The 16111-nt window shown below is 41.7% G+C and overlaps 1 non-coding gene across 1 annotated transcript; it reads right to left on the bottom strand.

Annotated features, from left to right (window-relative positions):
• Positions 1 to 8849: 8849 nt before the first annotated feature.
• On the bottom strand, positions 8850 to 8956 carry LOC136225164 (small nucleolar RNA R71). The gene has a single exon (XR_010686895.1). It is a non-coding gene; the product is annotated as a small nucleolar RNA R71 (small nucleolar RNA).
• Positions 8957 to 16111: the final 7155 nt, after the last annotated feature.

The raw sequence follows: 16111 nt of genomic DNA, 5'->3' as shown, positions 1-16111 counted from the left end.
TGAAGTACTTCTATATTAAACATATAGCTAATTCAATTGAATTGGAAAAACAAATCAAATACGAGGAATTGAAATGCAATTAAAATAAAAATTGGAATTCAATAACAAACTCGGAGCCACAATAGCTATCTCGGATTGATGTTGAATTTTGGCGTCAGCGTGAGGTCCTTGGAGAGCTGTAATCGGTCGGGCCCGTACGGTATGTGCTTGGTGCAATGGCAAAACGTTGGTAGGCAAATGGGGCAGATTTAGACCTTAACTTCGGGAGGTTCGTTTGGATTCTTAAGAATGTGTAATTGGGCTTGTAAGTAGTGTAAATTGAACTTCAGAATGTCAGGAACAACTTTGTATAAGGGACCGGAAGCTAGAACGGACTTTAAATGGACGTAATTGAGAGTTGAAAATGACTGGACGAATCTGGAAGAATCTGGGCAGAATAGCTAAAAGAATTTGGTGTGCAAAGATTAATTTGTAAATAGAGTTTCTGGACTCGGAATTGGGAAAATAAATATACTAGATCGAACTTCAGGACGTCTGGAACAACTTTGTTGAAGAGATTGAAAGCAAAAAATGATTTTAAATGGACGGAATTTGGCTTTGAAAACGATTGGACGAATCTGGAAAATTGATTTGGAAATGAAATTCTAATTGAAAATCGAGCAGAGTAACAGCTTAGGAATGCTAAATTGAATCGAGAAACTTGAAAGAAAGACTATTGGAACTTGAATTGGAGCTAAAAAGATCTTAAAAAAGGGATCAAAGCTAAGAAAAAGCGAAGAACGAAAAGAAAAAAACTTGAAGAACTTGAAGAACTTGAAGAACTAGAAGCTAAGAACTTAAAACTTAGAACTAGAAAAGAGAGAGCATTGAAAGGGACCTTTAGAGAGGGGTTTGTGTTTGTGTTGAGTGTGAAAAATAAGGAAGGGGAGGGGGTCTATTTATAGTTTTTTAGAGTGGCATTTTGGTAAATAATTAGTGGTATTTTGGTAAATAATCAGTGGTATTTTGGTAAATAGTCACCAACTAACTTAACCAAACCCAACTAACTCTAATTAACTAACTTAACCTCCTCAAACTGCCGTTGACTGCTTCTGGGTGAGATGACACGCCCCGCGTATGCTCTGCTACGCCCTGCGTGTTGGCGGACATTAGGCCTAGTGCGTTTCATTGATGGTTTTCACGTGTGGCGTCTCTGGTGTCGCGTCCCGCGTGAAGGATTACGCCCCGCGTCTTGTAGATACGCCCCGCGTCTTCAAGCCTCTGATCTTGGCATGCTCCACGAATGCGTCTTACGCACAGCGTATTGGAAAATACGTCCCGCGTGAGAAATTATGCCCCGCGTATTGTGAAGGACGCGCTGCGTGTTTGCGTTTTGACGTTGATTTCTCCGGACGCCTTGTTTACGCGCTGCGTATTGAGGACACGCCCCGCGTGGTGCCGAATTTTCCCATGGGTTGAAGCTTAGCTTATACGTGTATTATTTCTAGAAAATATAAACTATATCCTAAAAACATAACCTAAGCATTTATATACATAAAAAATAAAAATTATTTTATTTTGGGCCAACAATTGCCCCCCTCTTTTGTGTATAAATTGACTAGAATTGAAAATTTGTACACAAAAGAATGTATTTAGGATTTTTTTGATTTTTTTTTTTTTTTTTTTTTTAGTGAAAAATCCTTTTATTTTTTTGTTTTATTTTGTTATACCAATTGCATCAATCTCCTGGAGGCTTCGACTCCGTTCGAGTAGGTTTTGAATGGTTTCTCGTTTGCCCGGACAACTTCCACGTCCTCTCCTTTCCAAAATAGAAGGAGTTGGTGCAAAGATGATGGGATGCATGAGTTGGAGTGAATCCAATCTCTTCCTAAAAGCGCTTGATAGCTTGCAGTTGAATTTACTACGAAGAAAGCAACCGTGGTGGTGTGAGAGCCAATGGTGAGCTCCAAAGGTAGGACACCGTATGTCTTCGTGATTTCTCCCGTGAAGGCTGAAACGGATGCCTCTGATGGGATTATGTCTTGCTCCGATTTGCCTAGGGCCAAGACCGTCTTCATTGGTATGATGTTAACAGCTGATCCATTGTCGATGAGCACTCTGGATATTGTTTTGGCATCTATATGAGCCTTAACGTATAAAGGTTTATTGAGGCGAGTCATCCTTGGAGTGGGCTTGTTAAAGTAAACCCTCCTCATGGCGTCTTCGACGGACGCCTTCGTTGTTGGATCTTCTCGCTCTTTGTGCTCGAGCTTAGGGGCTTCCTTCTTAGTGCCTTCACCTCTAAAATTTGAAGGTAAGGTCAAAGAGGTGGTTGCACAATCTGTCTGGATGATGAAATCCCCCACACGGATTTGGATGCTCTTTTCTTGGTTTTTCCCTTTTTCTTTCGCATTATTAGAGTTAATGTTGGATGATTCCCTTTGACTATTTCTTTTCTTTGCCTCTCTTTTTCTTTCTTTTCTTTTCGCATTTTTTGAGAGAGGTCTTGGGAACTTCTTATGGTTGATTATCTGCCATTGGTCGATGGGTGATGTCTTTGGAGGCTTCACAAAACGTGGTCGTTGTTGTTGCGTATCCTTCTTCTTTGAGCCCTTCGAACTCTCCTTCGACTTAGATGTTGATGATATCGCCTTTGGTACCCAAACTCGCCGGGTCCTTGTGTTGGAACACTCTTTTCCCTTGCCCCCCACACTAGTGAAGTGGCATTGATCAGGTTGGCTACCGGGAATGGATCATCATCGATCAACATGCTTTCCTTCTTTTCCGGGAATTTGAGTATCCCGCGGTTTATCCTATCCTGCACGGCATTTCTAAAACTAAAACAAGTTTGAGTATTATGGCTCCAGTTGTCGTGATACTTGCAATAGTCTCGTCCACGTATTTCTTCTTTAGCTGGAATCACATGTCTAGGTGGTAGTGTGATGAACTTTTCCTTCAACAAATAATCGAAGATTTCTTCCGTCTTTGAGACGTCGAAAGTGTACTGAGTGGTTGGACTCCTTTTGACTACGTCTGGTGTCTTAGGGTTCTTTAACAAACTGGGGCACGTCCGAGATCCGGTGTTTGCTAAATCGGTAATAGCTACCTCATGTGTTTGCATATTTTCTTGATAGCTCCCCATAGTGCTCTTTTTCCGCCAATGATCCTCCTTCATCAACTCTTCGTACTCAGATACTTTAGCTACCAACTCGTAATAATCATGGAAGTCGATCCCTTGGAATTTCTTTCGGTTTTCGAATTCCAAGCCTCGTTGAGCAATTTTTAGAAACTCGACTTCGGGAATGTTGATTCGACATCGATGTCGCATCTTCTTAAATCTATTAATGAAATTTTCAACCGGTTCCCCATGTCGCTGCACTATATGGGAAAGTTCTGCCACACAGACCTCGGGCTCCGTTCGATAGAATTGGTTATGGAAAAGCCTTTCCATTTGTTCCCATCCATGAATGGACCCGGATGGCAAAGTGGTGTACCAAGAGAACGCTGGTCCTGTTAATGATCCTGAGAATAGGCGTAAGCGCAACATGTCGAAGTTCATAGCCATGCTCAAACCACTGCATTGAAAGGTGAAGCGTGCCACATGCTCTATGGTGGATTGCCCTTCCTCTCCTGAAAACAAGGTGAAATCAGGGACTCTAAAGTTGTGAGGTAAGGGATATAGTTGATCGTACTGCGGTGGATACGGTTTTTGGAACTCGGGTCGGTACACCTCTCTTACGGCTGGCCCATAAATCTCTTGGACGATGTTTCTTATGCGTTGGACTTCTCCCAAGTTGTTGGCGGGCTCCATGCGTGTGTGCATCGTCCGTTGTGGGTGAAAGCTGGTTCCTCTCCCAATGCCCCCCATATTACGAGTATGGTTTTCCTCATAGTATTCGGCATGGTTACTAGGCCCGATATGAGACCTAAAATGCTGTTGAGGTGGTGGGACCTGAACAGGTTCTGGGCTGATCCTATCGCCGCGTTCATTAAACCTGAGACTCTCCTCTCGGACTGGTGGCGGGATGTACCTTTCGCCAGCGCCTGAGATCGGCGTTCCTTTTCCGTTGCCTGTCGGTCCTTAAGATGTTGACTTTTGTGAGAACAGCTCGGCACATTTTTCTGGGATTTTGTCGATTTCTCCGGTTAAATCGACAATCCTCTCCTCGAGAGCCGGAACCTTATTGGAATTGTTTACCGCCTCATTGCTAGTTTTGAACAGGGTCTCATTGATAGCTTGCATTGCGTTGCATATAACCTCATGATTCTCTTTCATGGTTTGTGAAAATCCATGTAGGAATTGGCTGATTTGCTTCTCCATACTCGCTAATAGTGGTGTTATGTCGAATATGGGTGGGCCTTGAGGTGGTTGTTGGCTTGCACTTCCTCTATTATTCACGGTCTCGGCTACAAAGCCTTCAGGCATTCCGGGCTCATTGTCATGATCTCGGTTCTGATTTTGACTCTCTTCGGATTCCGATGGAATCAGATCTATTCCGGTGTTCTTCCTAGGAGGCATTCTCCGTGAGTATTTATGGGTGAAAATGATGAAAAAAGTTAATGATCGAGTTTAAACAAGAAAGGACAAGAAAATAAATGAATACTTATTAATGGAATAATAACATAGCATGAAAAACAATTGGTTTAAGAACTGAATAAAAATATATACGTGGTACGAAAAGAAACGGGCTTTTAAAATTTTTGGCTAAGCTAAAAAAAACAAAGGTCCCACTGGGCGTGCCAAAAATTGTTAGCGTTATTTTGCGAATATGCTAATTTCAACCTTGTCACGTGTGGTTAGGGTGCGGGCGTGCCAGAGAAATTATTTCTCAAAATATTAAAGACGGTTAAGTTTATGGAATTGCGCGCCAAAACTTGAAATCTTAAACGAAGCGATTGGCGAGGGACGCAAGGATTGAAAAAGTCCCTCTTGGGTCTCTCGCGCCGTTATAGAAACTTTGCGAGATAAATTGTTTTTATTTAAGCTAATGCGAGTAAATTGAAAACGAGAAAATAAAAGAATTTAAAGTGCGAAATTGACACAAGATTTGGTGAAAAATCGGTATTTTATTGATTCAATAAGTGTTTGGAACATGAAATTGGAAATGAATTACAATTGAAGTACTTCTATACTAAACATATAGCTAATTCAATTGAATTGGAAAAACAAATCAAATACGAGGAATTGAAATGCAATTAAAATAAAAATTGGAATTCAACAACAAACTCGGAGCCACAATAGCTATCTCGGATTGATTTTGAATTTTGGCGTCGGCGTGGGGTCCTTGGAGAGCTGTAATCGGTCGGGCCCGTACGGTATGTGCTTGGTGCAATGGCAAAACGTTGGTAGGCAAATGGGGCAGATTTAGACCTTAACTTCGGGAGGTTCGTTTGGATGCTTAAGAATGTGGAATTGGGCTTGTAAGTAGTGTAAATTGAACTTCAGAATGTCAGGAACAACTTTGTATAAGGGACCGGAAGCTAGAACGGACTTTAAATGGACGTAATTGAGAGTTGAAAATGACTGGACGAATCTGGAAGAATCTGGGCAGAATAGCTAAAAGAATTTGGTGTGCAAAGATTAATTTGTAAATAGAGTTTCTGGACTCGGAATTGGGAAAATAAATATACTAGATCGAACTTCAGGACGTCTGGAACAACTTTGTTGAAGAGATTGAAAGCAAAAAATGATTTTAAATGGACGGAATTTGGCTTTGAAAACGATTGGACGAATCTGGAAAATTGATTTGGAAATGAAATTCTAATTGAAAATCGAGCAGAGTAACAGCTTAGGAATGCTAAATTGAATCGAGAAACTTGAAAGAAAGACTATTGGAACTTGAATTGGAGCTAAAAAGAGCTTAAAAAAGGGATCAAAGCTAAGAAAAAGCGAAGAACGAAAAGAAAAAAACTTGAAGAACTTGAAGAACTTGAAGAACTAGAAGCTAAGAACTTAAAACTTAGAACTAGAAAAGGGAGAGCATTGAAAGGGACCTTTAGAGAGGGGTTTTTGTTTGTGTTGAGTGTGAAAAATAAGGAAGGGGAGGGGGTCTATTTATAGTTTTTTAGAGTGGCATTTTGGTAAATAATCAGTGGTATTTTGGTAAATAGTCACCAACTAACTTAACCAAACCCAACTAACTCTAATTAACTAACTTAACCTCCTCAAACTGCCGTTGACTGCTTCTGGGTGAGACGACACGCCCCGCGTATGCTCTGCTACGCCCTGCGTGTTGGCGGACATTAGGCCTAGTGCATTTCATTGATGGTTTTCACGTGTGGCGTCTCTGGTGTCGCGTCCCGCGTGAAGGATTACGCCCCGCGTCTTGTAGATACGCCCCGCGTCTTGTGGATACGCCCCGCGTCTTCAAGCCTCTGATCTTGGCATGCTCCGCGAATGCGTCTTACGCACGGCGTATTGGAAAATACGTCCCGCATGAGAAATTACGTCCCGCGTATTGTGAAGGACGCGCTGCGTGTTTGCGTTTTGACGTTGATTTCTCCGGACGCCTTGTTTACGCGCTGCGTATTGAGGACACGCCCCGCGTGGTGCCGGATTTTCCCACGGGTTGAAGCTTAGCTTATACGTGTATTATTTCTAGAAAATATAAACTATATCCTAAAAACATAACCTAAGCATTTATATACATAAAAAATAAAAATTATTTTATTTTGGGCCAACAGGTAAAAAGTTACAGATGAATAAATTATTTACTCTATATATATTAACTAAGTACATCACTTACTATAGCAATGAAAACAAAAATTCGTTGCAAGCAACCTTTCCAAAACTGCTCATATGATTGATATAAGTAGTCGTTATATTTATTATTTTTTGGATAAAAATTATTTTAGTTGTATTGTTTGCCCCCATGGGGAGAAATCCTGGAGGCATAAAAATATTAATGAGGGCAACTATCCCCAATGCCCCCTGTTAGGCATGAATATGACGGCAATTATACAGTGTTTTATTAGCAAATTGTGTGTATTTTAGGCGAAATATTCCTAAATAGAAGGACTTATAAGTGTTTTATGCATATGTGTATTGATTAAGTCAAAATGGGCTACACCACAACCTGTTTTGCAACAAACCGTAAGGAGTTGAGCACCCTTTGATCCAGCGGATTTCCGCTATGTACCCGATGATGGATAACGATTGGACAAGTGACAGGAGCGGCGTGGCAGCAGTTGCAGGAAAGGCAGGAAAAGCAGGAAAGCAACATGATGATAAGATGGATCACCCCTTGAGTGTTCGAGGGTCAACTTAATATTAATCATTCCCTAATGCTAGGTAGTTGTAGGAAAAACAATCTTTTTGTAATATTTGGTGGCAAGGTTCGTTTTTCTTCCGATATATGGTTGTAGCAGAGGAAGGAAAAGGTACCTTTTTGTGATCTTAGACAATCAGTTTTAGTTAGAACTTTTGGGAGAGAGACGAAGCTCTCTTAGGATGATGACTCCATTAATGGAGGTCTGTGGAATTAAGTTTGGCTATTCACTCTACACTATGAGTGAGTAGTCGTTTTGAATGGGTTTGGCCAGTTAGGGCCGGTTATGTAAGTCCTCTTTTATCTTATTTATGAATGAATGATGATATATTATGATGTGCTTGACAAATCCTTAACTCTATTGCTAAATGCATGTATGTTAGTGTTAGATGCATGATAGGACACTGCTTTCATCTTCACGGAACTATTTGCCATGCATTCAGCCCCGAAACAGAGATGTTAGGAGGTTTCACCAAGGGTTTTCCTCTTTCAAATTTTGTTTCGATCATAATGCAAGAAAGAACCAACTTTAGGGACGCTTAAGGTTGCAGTACGTCTTAGAATCTTATGAACACATGAGAGTTGACTTAAGTGAGCATTAAAACAGAGACCTTGGCATCACTTTACGTCATTCATGAATAAATAGGATGTTTAGAGACTGAAAGTAATCTGTTCCGCTGTGCTTAACATGTTCTGCCCTTTTACCATCATTAAGTACTTTTGAAATCAACTAAATATTTGATCCTGCGTATGTTTGAACAACACCTCTCAAATTAAAGAATTGACACACACCACACACCCTGTTCTACAAAGTATTTCTTGTAAACTTTGGTCTTCAATCCCCGTGGATACGATACTGGACTTATCATTTTATTACTTGTATCTAGTGCACTTGCTAGAGTCTCATCTGAGGACAACAAGTTTTTGGCGCTGTTGCCGGGGATTGAAAGCAACAAAGTTTATTCGAACTTTTCTGTGAAACAAGGTGTTTTTAATCCGTTTGTTCATTAGTGCTGTCAGAAAGAATATTTATTGTTTATGCGCAAAGCTGGACCTCCTATTTTCCCTATAGATCTCGAATTAGAGAGAACATGTAGACGAAACAGAGCGGGAGCTCGACGTGCACGACAAAGAGAACGACAAAGAGAGAGAAGAATGGCTGGAAGGGTACCACCCGAACAACCAGTTTAACCAAACCAAGAAGAAGAGGGAGAGAATAACAACCCTCCTGTCATGCGAATCGGAGACTATTCAAGGCCAACCACAAAAGGTCATTCATCATGCATCGTGTTGCCCAACGAAGGAAACAACATGTTCGAGGTGAAAGCATCTATGATACAAATGTTGCAGGCAGCAGTACAGTTCAATGGATATCAGTCGGAAGATCCAAATGGGCATATCCTCGAATTTATCACGCTGTGCAACACTTTCACATCAAACAGGGGCGTTTCTGATGACATAATCAGACTAAAGCTATTTCCTTTTACCCTAAGAGATAAAGCAAAGAATTGGTTGAAAAACTTGCAACCAGGAACGATCACCACTTGGGAAGAAATGGACAGTGCGTTCTTAATGAAATATTTTCCACCACGATAAGCCATTAAGCTCAGAAACGAGGTTTCCCATTTCGTGCAAGAAGAAGATGAATCATTAGCTGAGGCATGGGAAAGGTACAAGGAACTGCTAAGGAGAGTACCCAATCATGGCATCCCTATGTGGATGCAGATGCAGAACTTTTACAATGGGGTGACCAACATTTATAAGATACAGATCGAATCCATTGCCAATGGAAACCCCGAAGATCTGGAACCTCAAGCCTTGTACGGCCTTATTGAGAGAGTAGTGAGCACAAGTTTTAACTGGCACTCCGCCAGAAGTGAAGGAAAAAGAGCGGGAAATGAAGATGTTGTGTCAAAATTGACTAGCCAGGTAGAACAGCTTGCCAACAGCTCGGCAAGATAAATGTGTCCTCGATCCACAACGAACCACCATTCAATGACATTTGTGATTTTTGTGGAGGGCTTCATTTCAACATCAACTGTGCTAGAGTTAAGTAGGGAAAGGGGGCACAGGCAGAATGTGACTATGCAGGGTATAATCAGAGGAATCCACCGAACCCATATTCTAACACATACAACCCTGCCATAAGAAACCATCCGAATTTTGGATGGACAGGCCAGCCGAACCAGCAGGAACAACCGAGGTATCAGGAACAACCGCGATATCAACACCAGCAAGGAGGACATTACCAGTTCATGAAACAAACACAAGCTTTGATTAAAAATCTGGAAACACAAGTCCATTAGTTAGCTGCATCTACGTCAAAAGGGAAGGGAATCATGCCAAGCAATACAGAGCCAAACCCAAAGGGCAATGTCATGGCAATAACCCTAAGATCTGGTAAGCAAACTCAACCTATTGTATCTACTGATGAAAATGCTGAATGCGCAGAAACATCCGAAGGAACTGAAGGAGAGCAGGAACAAACTGTTCCTCACCGAGAAGAAACCAAGCAGACAAAGTCTACCAATGAGCAGGATCAAGAGGAGCGCGGAAAGATGTACAAGCCACCGCCGCCGTATGTCCCGCCTGTGCCATATCCAACAAGGTTGATCAACAAAAAGCTGGAAGAACAGAATTCTAAGGTGTTAGACACCTTAAGGAAGTTGCACATCAACATTCCGTTCGTAGAAGCACTTGCACAGATGCCGTCATATGCAAAATTCTTGAAAGATCTCCTGTCAAACAAGAAAAAGTTGGAGAACATATCAATGATCCAACTCAACCGGGATTGTTCCTCAATACTCCAAAAGAAGCAGCAGCTACCGAAAAAGCTAAAAGATCCAGAGAGTTTTTCTATTCCTTGTTCAATTGGAAGGTTAAATATTGAAAATGCGCTATGTGACCTAGGAGCTAGCATAAACTTAATGCCATATTCTGTATATGCTAAGCTAGGATTAGGAGAGCCACAACCAACCAGAATGTCTATTCAATTGGCCGATCGCTCTGTATGTTATCCTAGGGGAATAGTGGAAGATGTGTTGGTCAAAGTGGGAAAATTCATATTGCCTGTTGATTTTATCATAATGGATATAGATGAGGACATGCACGTTCCTACTATCCTAGGAAGACCATTTTTAGCTACAGGTAAGACATTGATAGATGTGGGAGAAGGACAATTATTCTTAAGAATTAATGGAGAAAGATCATTTTCAAAATGAGTGAGGCAATGAGACGAGCTAACACTAGTGATGACACATGCTGTTTCTTAGATGAGTTTCAAAGTCTTTCTACTTTGCAGGAACATGACACTCTGGAGACTCTATTGGGAGAAGAGGTGAGCATATGTGAAGGAACAGGCTGTTCCATTGAATCCAACTTACCTACACCTCCTTTTGATCCTACTGTTCCCACTCATCAGGAACCACCGGAGATACCAACTGTACCAGTGTCTAAACCATAATTGAAACCGTTACCTGCACACCTCGAGTATGCTTTCCTAGAACCACCCAGTGGCAGTCCAGTTATTATATATTCAAATTTAACTCCTGATCAGAAAGCGCAACTCATGGCAGTTCTGCGAAGGAACAAGGAGGCAATCGCATGAAAAATTGATGACATTAAAGGGATCAGTCCAACAGTCTGTGTCCACAGAATTTTGATGGAGAAGGATCACAAGCCGTCTATCCAGCCACAATGCAGATTGAACCCCCACATGAAGGAGGTTGTGCGAAAGGAAGTGATCAAGCTGCTGGATGCCGGCATTATTTATCCAATCTCTGATAGCATATGGACCAGCCTTGTTCACGTTGTACTGAAGAAGGGAGGAACAACCGTGGTACTGAACGAGAAAGACGAGCTGATTCCCACAAGGACCATAACAGGATGGCGAGTTTGTGTGGATTACTGAAAGCTCAACGAAGCCACAAGGAAGGATCATTTTCCTTTGCCCTTCATAGACCAGATGTTAGAACGGTTAGCTGGGTATGCTTTCTACTGTTTCCTTGACGGTTACTCGGGGTACAACCAGATTGTAATTCACTGTGAAGATTAGGAAAAGACAACGTTCACATGTCCATATGGGACCTATGCCTATAGGCGCATGCCGTTCGGATTGTGCAACGCGCTAGCCACATTTCAAAGATGCATGATGTCTATATTTCATGATATGGTGGAGTGAACTGTAGAAATATTCATGGATGACTTCTCTGTTTATGGAAACTCTTTTGAAAGCTGTCTAAACAACCTCGAGGCCATGCTTGTATGATGCAAGGAGACCCACTTGGTCTTGAATTGGGAGAAATGTCACTTCATGGTTACAGGTGGAGTTGTTCTCGGGCACAAGATTTTAGAAAAGGGGATGGAAGTAGATAAGGCTAAGGTGGAAGTAATAGAGAAGCTGGCTGTTCCAACTAATGTAAAAGATGTGAGAAGTTTTCTGCGGCACGCAGGGTTCTACAGCCGGTTTATCAAAGATTTTTCGAATATTGCGCTGCCCTTATCTGCATTACTTCATAAGGATGTGGAATTTTCTTTTGACGCAAGCTGTCTAAAGGCTTTCGAACTGTTGAAAGGCAAGCTGATCAACTCACCTATACTGGCAGGACCCGACTGGGAACAACCTTTTGAGATGATGTGTGATGCAAGTGATACATGTGTGGGAGCTGTTCTTGGACAAAGAATCGAGAAGAAGTTTAGGCGTATTTATTATGCAAGCAAAACATTAAACGAGGCCCAGCAGAACTACACCACGACAGAGAAGGAGCTTCTGGCAATTGTGTTTGCTTTCGACAAATTTCGCCCCTACTTGGTGTTGTCAAAGGTCATTGTTCACACAGACCATGCCGCACTACGCTACTTGTTCGCAAAAAAGGATGCTAAGCCTAGGTTGATCCATTGGTTATTATTTCTTCAAGAGTTCGATCTCGAGATTAAAGATAAGAAGGGAACGAAAAATGTGGCAGCTGATCATTTATCAAGAATTCCTCACCAAAGCAGCTAGGAACAACTAGAGATTTTGGAGAGTTTTCCAGACGAGCGTTTATACACCGTACAACATGCGCCCTGGTTTGCTGACATTGCCAATTACCTAGCCAGCTCTCTTAAACCTCACAACCTATCCACCAATCAAAGGAGGAAGTTCTATGCTGAAATCAAATATTATTTTTGGGAAGAACCCTATCCATTGAGGTTGTGCGCCGATCAAATTATTCGAAGATGTATATCTTACGAGGAGGGACATGTTGTTCTAAGCAATTGTCATGACAGAGAAGTTGGAGGACATCATAGCGCTAGCAGAACTGCAGCCAGAGTACTTCAATCAGGTTTTTTCTGGCCGACACTTTTTAAAGATGCAAATCTGTTCGTTCGCACTTGCAATGAGTGCCAACGAATAGGCAATATTTTAGCTAGAAATGCCATGCCCCTAAATAACATAGTTGTTTGTGAAATTTTTGATATATGGGGAATAGATTTTATGGGACCATTCCCCACATCCTTTGGGAATAAATTTATCTTAGTAGTTGTAGATTACGTTAGTAAGTGGGTTGAAGCAATGGCCAGTCCCACCAATGACGCTCGAGTGGTTGTAAAATTCCTGAAAAGGCTGTTTGCCAGATTCGGTGTCCCACGAGCGATCATTAGTGATCAAGGAACCCATTTTTGCAACGCAAAATTTGAAAAAGCTGATGGGCAAGCTTGGAGTCTCTCATAGAATTTCCACACCTTACCATCCACAAACAAGTGGACAGGTTGAGATTTCGAATCGAGAAATCAAAAGGATTTTAGAGAAAACTGTTGGCAATTCTAGGAAGGACTGGACAAACAAGTTTGATGATGCTCTTTGGGCGTATAGAACAGCTTATAAAACACCCATTGGGATGTCTCCGTTTAGACTACTGTACGGAAAGTCTTGTCACTTGCCAGTTGAAATGGAACATAGGGCTTTTTGGGCGTTAACTTTCTTGAATTTTGAGCAACAGCCTGTGGGAGACCAACGAAGACTTCAACTCTGTGACATGGAGGAGTTCAGGCTTTTTTCATATGAGAATGCAGTGAATTACAAGGACAAGACCAAGATGTGGCACGATAGAAAAATCTAGCTAAAGACGTTTCACGAAGGACAAAGAGTTCTCTTGTACAATTCGAGACTCAGGTTGTTTCCTGGAAAGCTGAAATCAAGATGGACGGGACCCTATCTGGTGAACAAGGTGTTTGGTCATGGTGCAGTTGAAATTGGCAAGGAGGGTCAGGAACCTTTTGAGGTGAATGGGCAAAGACTGAAACCTTATCTAGAGAATGATCACACGAGGAAGATCGATACAGTGCATTTCCAAGATCCCCCAAGCCACTAGAAGCACAAATAGGGTGTTCGCTACAAACACCAATTGTAGCACAAGTAACATTGCATTTAAATTAGTTTACATTTCAAATTTTGTTCAATAAAGTTAAAGGTAGTTTAGATAAATTTTGTGTTGAGAAATGGGCCATTTTGGATTTCTCTGAAGCAAGCAAAGATGTAAAACTTACACCTTTCCACAAGGGTTAAGTTTTACGTTTTTGCCTGTTCAAATAGGGAGTTGATTTACTTTTCTGTAAAAGAGATATCCTTAGGAACCGGGAGGCGAACAAACGTCTAAAAAAGTGAAATGTCTCATCATATGTCACTAAGTACTTATTTCACATATTCTCTTTTCCTCGATAACATCCAACGGATAGGGGAGTCATAATTGAAAATTTTGAAGCGTGACCGTTCGTCGCCCTAGGGTCTCTTCGGAGAAACGCGCCTTTTGCCAACTACTTGTCCAGGTGGCGTCCTTTGGACTGCTCTCATAAAGACCGGTTGGCAACAAGACGTTTCTCTCCGCTCCCTACTTAAGGAGACCGACCAAAGAAACGGCCCATCGATTCGACTTTTATTATTATTTTCACACTTTTGCTTCACTATTCACCACATGCTCTGTGCTCTTTATCATTGGGAAACCCTATTTAGACTTGAGCACATCATGAGAACGCGAGGATTAGGCAAGCAGGTAAAAATCGATGGTTCAACGAAGAAAGAAAAATCTAAAGGCAAAATAACGGGAACATGCACCGTCGCGTTCATTCCTAATGAGAAATTAGTGAAAAAGTTGTCTCAATTCAAAGATGCGGCCGTGCAGACATACTATGGAGAACTTGCACAACTAGAGTTCGGGCCTATAAGAACAGTTTGCTGGGAGACCTTGAAGAAGCTCAAACTTGCTGAGCGTGTGCGAAAACTCATGGAGGCAGGCCATATCGGCTGTTCCAAAGGAAGAGGGAAAGTTTAGCTTCAGGCTCATGAATCACACCCAGAGGCCTTCACTGAACATGTTCAACAGTTTATTGGGAGCCACAGATGATGATGACATGGAGTCGGAGAGTTACAAGGAGGCGTTCACTCAAACCCCTGATGTGCTTGACCCACAAGCTTTCTGGCAATCCATTTCGGACCAGCCAAAGTATGATGGTAGCGCCTCCAAAGCTTCGAGTATTGATGACTATGCCATCCGTTACCTACATAAACTGGTCTCGGGAACAATCTTTGCCCGTGAAAACCAGGCCACCATTCCCCATGCCGACCTCACGGCTCTGTGGAGTATGACAACCGGGCCTAGAATGAATTTAGGCTATTGGTTTGGGGAGTACATTGCCAACTTTGGAAAGAAGAATTCCTCGGTCATTTGCTGTGGGAGCATCATGACTCGGATTGCAGCCGAAATTGGAGTTTTTAAGCCTGAGGACCGCACCCGGCTCACTATTGTGAACCACCCCGACCAGATTGATTTAAGGAGCCTACAGAGCATGTTGTTTGGGAAATTGGTGAATGGGAAGTGGGTCTGGTTGGCAGACTTTGTTGAATCTAGGAGAGAAATCCGAAAGAGAAAGAGTGAACCTACTGTCTCTGACCTCTGAGTCCGAGAAAATTGAGCACAAGAAAGACCTTGCCTTTTACAAGAAATGTGCAATGCTCACCAATGATGATATTGTTTGTAAGTTCAATGCACTATTTGCGCAGAATGTGGCTAACCAAGACAAGATCCATGACCTCAAGAATAAGTCTGCTGCTCTGCAAGGAGAAGTGGATATGCTAAAGCGTCTTTGTGTAGAAGAGCATCGGAGGGAAAGCCCTTCGGGTGCTTCGATCAAAAGTCCGGTAAGAGCGAAATCTGCTGCCCCTGAAACACATGTCGCTACCTCCTCTAAAGGGGACGGTACTGCTCCTGCTAAGGAACGAGAGGTTGATTCCTCTCCTTCCCCGCTTGTCTAAACCTTCAAACTTGTCGTTATCCAAGCATCCGGTAACACTTATAACCCTTCTTTGTATTCATTATCTCTTTATCATGAAATCATGTGATGATTCTTCTCCCGTTTTTAGTGTAACATTGGGGACAATGTTAATTTTTATTTTAGTGTAACATGATAAAAATATGAAACATGTTGATTGATATAGAATGATATGTTTAGCAAATTCCCTCTAATAAATCTCGGTGTCCTCTTTAAGCAAATCGTATCTTGTAAATATCTCACTCTCTGATCTAATTCCCAACTGATTGTGCTATTATGATTGCAATTTGAGGTAATAGCTTTGTGTAATAATTTGAACTCCCAAATCAAGAAGTTCTGAAAATTTTTAAGCTTTAACTCAATCTTCACTTAAAGAATCTCCTGCTCCAATGCAAAAGCCCTAAAATGTGAGAACTTGAGCCTACATTAGCATGAAAATTCACTGATTCTTCATGAGAGGGCTAGTGCATATTGTCTTTAGGTAGGCATTGCTTTGGTTGCCTAGTCAGTATGGTTAAATTTTGGACGAACATAGGTGGATAAAGGCATTTAGATCC

Source organism: Euphorbia lathyris, chromosome 3 (genome assembly GCF_963576675.1).
Source record: "Euphorbia lathyris chromosome 3, ddEupLath1.1, whole genome shotgun sequence".
Lineage (NCBI taxonomy): Eukaryota > Viridiplantae > Streptophyta > Magnoliopsida > Malpighiales > Euphorbiaceae > Euphorbia > Euphorbia lathyris.
Note: the sequence above shows the minus strand (reverse complement) of the source record. Positions and strands in the feature narration are given on the sequence as shown.